The sequence below is a fragment of the Schistocerca piceifrons genome, chromosome 9 (assembly GCF_021461385.2).
Source record: "Schistocerca piceifrons isolate TAMUIC-IGC-003096 chromosome 9, iqSchPice1.1, whole genome shotgun sequence".
Classification (NCBI taxonomy): domain Eukaryota; kingdom Metazoa; phylum Arthropoda; class Insecta; order Orthoptera; family Acrididae; genus Schistocerca; species Schistocerca piceifrons.
In genome coordinates this window covers 160,271,294-160,277,351 of record NC_060146.1, presented here as the reverse complement: position 1 = coordinate 160,277,351, position 6,058 = coordinate 160,271,294, and positions in this window count along the sequence as shown.

Genomic DNA, 6,058 nt, shown 5'->3' with positions numbered 1-6,058 from the left:
ACAGTTTTAATCTGCCAGGAAGTTTCAAAGTTAAGTATTGTCAATTCTGCTTTATTGAAATAAAACTACTAATGTTATTTATTTGAATTGTTGTATAGCATTCCAAGAAAGCTGCATCCCGTAGGCACCCTATAAGCGACGAGTGGGCAAGATCCAACAGAACTAAGCAAAATAATGAATATGAATGAAACTCCTCTGACATATGATATGATGAGTAACAGAACTGTTGCCATGATAGATGCTAAAACTGCAGCTATAAAAACAAGTAAACATGAAAAAATGCTCTGCACTGTTGTCCTTTCGCATTGTGCTGACAGCACTAAACCTAATGCAATGATCATTTTCAAGCCCAAAACAATGCCAAAACCTTCTCAAATACCGCCACGTGCTTTTCATGTTCATGACAATGGTTGGATGGACGAGGCTGTTTTGAAATTATGGATTAACAGGGTGTGGGAGAGAAGGAAAGGTGCTTTATTGAAGAAGAGTCATCTTCTTGTGCCAGTTCAGTTTAGTAGTCATTTGAAAAATTCAGTGGAAGAGAAACTGAGACATGGAAATACAGAGCTTGCTGTTATTCTGGGAGGACTTACTTCACAATTGCAACTTTTTTATGTCTCAATAAATAAACCACGTGAAGTGTTTATGAGAGGGGAATGGAACAAATGGATGATGTACAAAATGCAACATGAATTCACACCAAAGGGAGCTTTAAAACAACCTACAATCAAACAAGTGTATCAGTGGATAAAACAGCCATGGTTTAGAGTGAGAGATGACATTATTTTTAAAGGTAATGCTCTCAATGGCAATGAAAACCATATTATATGTAAAGAAGACAACAATGATAATGAATAGGAAGGAGGAGGAGGAGGAGGAGGAGGAGAAGAAGAAAGTGCAGCTGATGATTTTCAGGGATTTTGAAGGTCAGTTCGGATTTCTAAACAAAGATTTCTTTAGTGTAGCTTTACAATCTAATAAAAAAAAATGGTAAAAAACACGTTTTTGCAAAAATTGCTTTGAAATTAAGGTGCATCCTATAGTCTGTAGCGTCTTATAGCCCATAAAATATGGTATACATGTAAACTCACACGGAGTTCTAGTTAGGCCAAAGCAAGGGGGAGAGAGAGAGAGAGAGAGAGAGAGAGAGAGAGAGAATTTAAACTCCCTGGCCAATGAAAACTAGTAATAGACCAAGACTCCAACTCTGCAGGCAAGTACTCTACCAACTGAGCAACCCAAACAAGACACACGGCCTATCCTCACAGCCTTACTTTTGCCACTACCTCATCTCCTACCTTCCAAATTACACAGAAGCTCTTCCGTGAAACTTTCAAGGCAAGCACTCCAGGAAGAAAGGATATTGTGAAGCCAAGGCTTAGACACAGCCTGGAGGATGTTTCCAGAATGAAATTTTCACTCTGCAGCAGAGTGTGCTCTGATATGAAACTGCCTGGTGGAACACTTGCCCACAAAAGGCAAAGGTCCCAAGTTCGAGTCTCACTCTGTCACATAGTTGTAATCAGCAAGTGAATTACATATCAGCACACACTCCACTGCAGAGTGAGAATTTCATTCTGACTTCAGAATTTCTCATTTTTTTCTGTTTATCTAGCTGGCACAAGTTCTTCCAATAAGTGTACCTATTTTATTTGTACCTCTTCTGATAATAGTGACTGCAGTTTACAAACATGAGAAGCCAACACCGGTCATCCACTGGGAATTTTCAGTATGGTGGTACCCTTCAGTGAGTTATCTTGCAAATAATAATGACTCCTAACTACATTTTCAAATCCATTATACAAACCTGTTTTTCATACTGCCAGCTCAATTGGTAGTTGACCTTTTCATACAGTTTTGCACTGCTCACAGCCTGTTGCAAATATATCTGTTGTATCCAGGCTATTCCAATGTGATAAACTTTAATTTCATGTTTTGAATCCCTGCTGACATGTATTACTCTAAATAAAATTGAAAATGTGGTCAGAATATATTTGTCTACTTATGGCTTCCACTAAGGATCTACATCTGCATGATTTCTCTGCTATTCACAATAAAGTGCCTGGCAGAGGGTTCAGTGAACCATGTTCAAGCTGTCTCTCTACCATTCCACTCTCGAATGGCGCATGGGAAAAATGAGCACTTACATTTTTCTGTACGAGCCCTGATTTCTCTTATTTTATTATGCTGATCATTTCTCCCTACATAGTTGGGTGCCAACAGAATGTTTTCACAATCAGAGGAGAAAATTGGTGATTGAAATTGCATGAGAAGATCCCATCGCAACGAAAAATGCCATTTGTTTAACGACTGTCACCCCAATTCACATATCACGTCTGTGGCACTATCTCCCCTATTTCATGATAATACAAAATGAGCCGCCCTTCTTTGAACTTTTTCGATGTCATCCATCAGTTCCACTTGATGCGGATCCTACACCGCACAGCAATGCTCCAGAATAGGGAAGACAAGTGTGATGTAAGCAGTCTCATTCGTAGACCTGTTGCGCCTTCTAAGTGTTCTGCCAATGAATCACAATCTTTGGTTTGCTCTACCCACAACATGATCTATGTGGTCATTCCAATTTGGGTTATTTGTAATTATAATACCTAAGTATTTAGTTGAATTTACAGCCTTCAGATTTGTGTGACATATCGCATAATTGAAATTTAGCAGATTTCTTTTAGTACTCTTTATTCAGGGTCAACTGCCACTTTTTGCACCATACAGATATCTTATCTAAATCATTTTGCAATTTGTTTTGGTCATCAGATGACTTTACCATATGGTAAATGACAGCATCACCTGCAAACAATCTAAGAGAACTACTCAGATTGTCTCCTATTTCGCTAATATAGATCAGGAACAATAGAAGACCTATAACACTTCCTTGGGGAACACTGGGTATTGCTTCTGTTTTACTCAATGATTTTCCATTTATTACTATGAACTGCAACCTTTCTGACAGGAAATCACGAATCCAGGAAATCACAACTGAGGCGATATTCCATTGGCACTCAGTTTGGCTAGAAGATGCTTGTGAGGAACAGTGTCAAAAGCCTTCTGGAAATCTAAAAATATGGAAGCAATTTGACACCCCCTGTCAATAGCAGTCACTACTTCATGAGTATAAAGACCAGTTGTGTTTTGCAAGAATGATATTTTCTGAATCCGTGCTGACTATGTGTCAATAAATTGTTTTCTTCCAGGTAATTCATAATGTTCGAACACAGTATACGTTCCACAACCCTACTGCAAATCGACGTTAGTGATATGGGCCTGTAGTTAAGCAGATTGAGTCTATTTCCCTTTTAGGGTATTGGTGTGACTTGAACAATTTCAGCTGCAGATCTTTCTGTGAACGAGTGGTTGTATATAATTGCTAAATATGGAGATACTGTATCAGCATACTCTGAACTGAAACCTGACTGGTATACAAACTGGACCGAAGGCCTTGCCTTTCTTAAGTGTTTTAAGCTGCTTCACTACACCGAAGGATATCTACTTATATGTTTCTCATCTTGGCAGTTGTTCTTGATCGGAATTCAGGAATATTTACTTTGTCTTCTTTGGAGAAAGAGTTTCGGAAAACTGTGTTTGATAACTCTGCTATAGTCTCACTGTCATCAGGGACTTCACCATTGTTATTGCACAGTGAAGATATTGATTGTGTTTTGCCATTGGTGTACTTTATGTATGACCAGAATCTATTTGGGTTTTCTGCCAGATTCTGAGACAGGGTTTCATTGTGGAAATTATTAAAAGCATCTTGCATTGAAGTATGCACTACATTTCAAACTTCTCCAAAACTTTGCCAATCTTGGGGATTTTGCACTCTTTTAAATTTGGCATGCTTTTTTTGTTGCTTCTGCAACAGCGATATGACCCATTTTGTGTACTATGGGGGATCAGTCCCATCACTTATTAATTTATGTGGTATATATATCTCAATGGCCATTGATGCTATCTCTTTGAAATCATTCCACATCTTTTCTACATTTACATCATCAGATCAGAAGGAGTGGAGACTGTCTGTGCAAAAAGGCATTAAGAGCATTTTTGTCAGCTTTTTTAAATACATATACTCTGCATTTCTTTTTGATGGTTGTGGGTGTTATAGCATTCAGTCTAGCAGAAACTGCCTTGTGGTCAAGATACTCCCTATTTGTCCAGGATTATTTGTTGCTAAGAGGTCAAATATGCTTTCTCAACCATTTACGCTTCAAGTGGGCTCATGAACTAATTGTTCAAAATAATTTTCTGAGAAAGCATTCAGTACAATTTCGGATGATGTTTTATGCTTGTCACCAGCTTTAAATGTATTATTTTTCCAGCATATCGAGTGTATATTGAAGTCATCACTTACTATAATTTTATGAGTGGGGTGTCTATTAGAAATGACACTCAACTTTTCTTTGAACTGTTCAGCAACTACACACATCAAAAAAAAATTTGTATCACCCTCGGTTCTGAAAGTTCTGGAACCTGTACAGACAATTGGAATAGAGATCAACATAAACATCATTTCAGCCCTTTTTATTGCTCATGAAAACCACAGATTGCATGTTGTACCACCACACAGCGAGACCTTCAGAGGTAGTGGTCCAGACTGCTGTAAACACTGGTACCTCTAATACCCAGTAGCACGTCCTCTTGCACTGATGCATACCTGTATTTGTCGTGGCATACTATCTACAAGTTCATCATGGCACTGACGCTCCAGATTGTCCCACTCCTCAACGGCGATTCGGCGTAGATCCCTCAGAGTGGTCAATGGGTCACGTCGCCATAAACAGCCCTTTCCAATCCATCCCAGGCAAGCTCGATAGGGTTTATGTCTGGAGAACATGCTGGCCATTCTAGTAGAGAGATATTATCCTGGAGGAAGTCATTCACAAGATGTGCACCATGGGGGCACGAATTGTCATCCATGAAGACAAATGCCTCACCAATATGCTGCCGATATGGTTGCTCTACCAGTTGGAGGATGGCATTAATGTATCTTACAGCCATTACGGCGCCTTCCATGACCACTGGTGGTGTATGTTGGCCCCACATAATGCCACCCCAAAACTGCAGGGACCTCCACCTTGCTGCACTCGCTGGACAGTGGATCCAAGGCGTTCAGTCGGACCAGGTTCCCTCCAAATTGTCTCCAACCTGAGCAATCCATTCGGCATGTTGTTGGCCCCATCTCTACCGCGCTACATGGTGTCATGTTTGCAAAGAGGAGTCTCACCATGGACATCAGGAGTGAAGTTGCGCATCATGCAGCCTATTGTGCACAGCTTGAGTTGTAACACAATGTCCTGTGGCTGCACGAAAAGCATTATTGAACATGGTGGCATTGCTGTCAGGGTTCCTTCGATCCATAATCCATAGGGAACGGTCATCCACTGCAGTAGTAGCCCCTGGGTGGCCTGAGCAAGGCATGTCATCGACAGTTCCTGTCTCTCTGTATCTCCTCCACATCTTAACAACATCACTTTGGTTCACTCCGAGACACCTGGACAATTCCCTTGTTGAAAGCCCTTCTTGGCACAAAGTAACAATGTGGATGTGATTGAACCGCAGTATTGACCGTCTAGGCATGGTTGAATTACAGACAACATGAGCCGTGTACCTCCTTGCTGGTGGAATGACTGGAACTGATCAGCTGTCAGACCCCCTCCATCTAATAGGCACTGCTCATGCATGGTTGTTTACATCTTTGGGCGAGTTTAGTGACATCTCTGAACAGTCAAAGGGACTGTGTCTGTGATACAATATACACAGTCAGTGTCTACCTACAAGAGTTCTGGGAACTGGGGTGATGCAAAACTTATTTGATGTGTATATGTCTTCTGAGTCGTGTGGACGGTAAAATGATACAATTAATAGTTTAGTCCAATTGTCGAGTATAACCTATATCCATACTGTTTCGCAGGAACTATCTACTTCAATTTCACTACAAAGTAAATTACTTCTCACAGAAATAAATACTCCACCACCAACTGTATTTAATCTGTTTTCCTAAAAACTGTTAGGTCGTTCAAAAAATTTTCAGTTGACCTTTAGC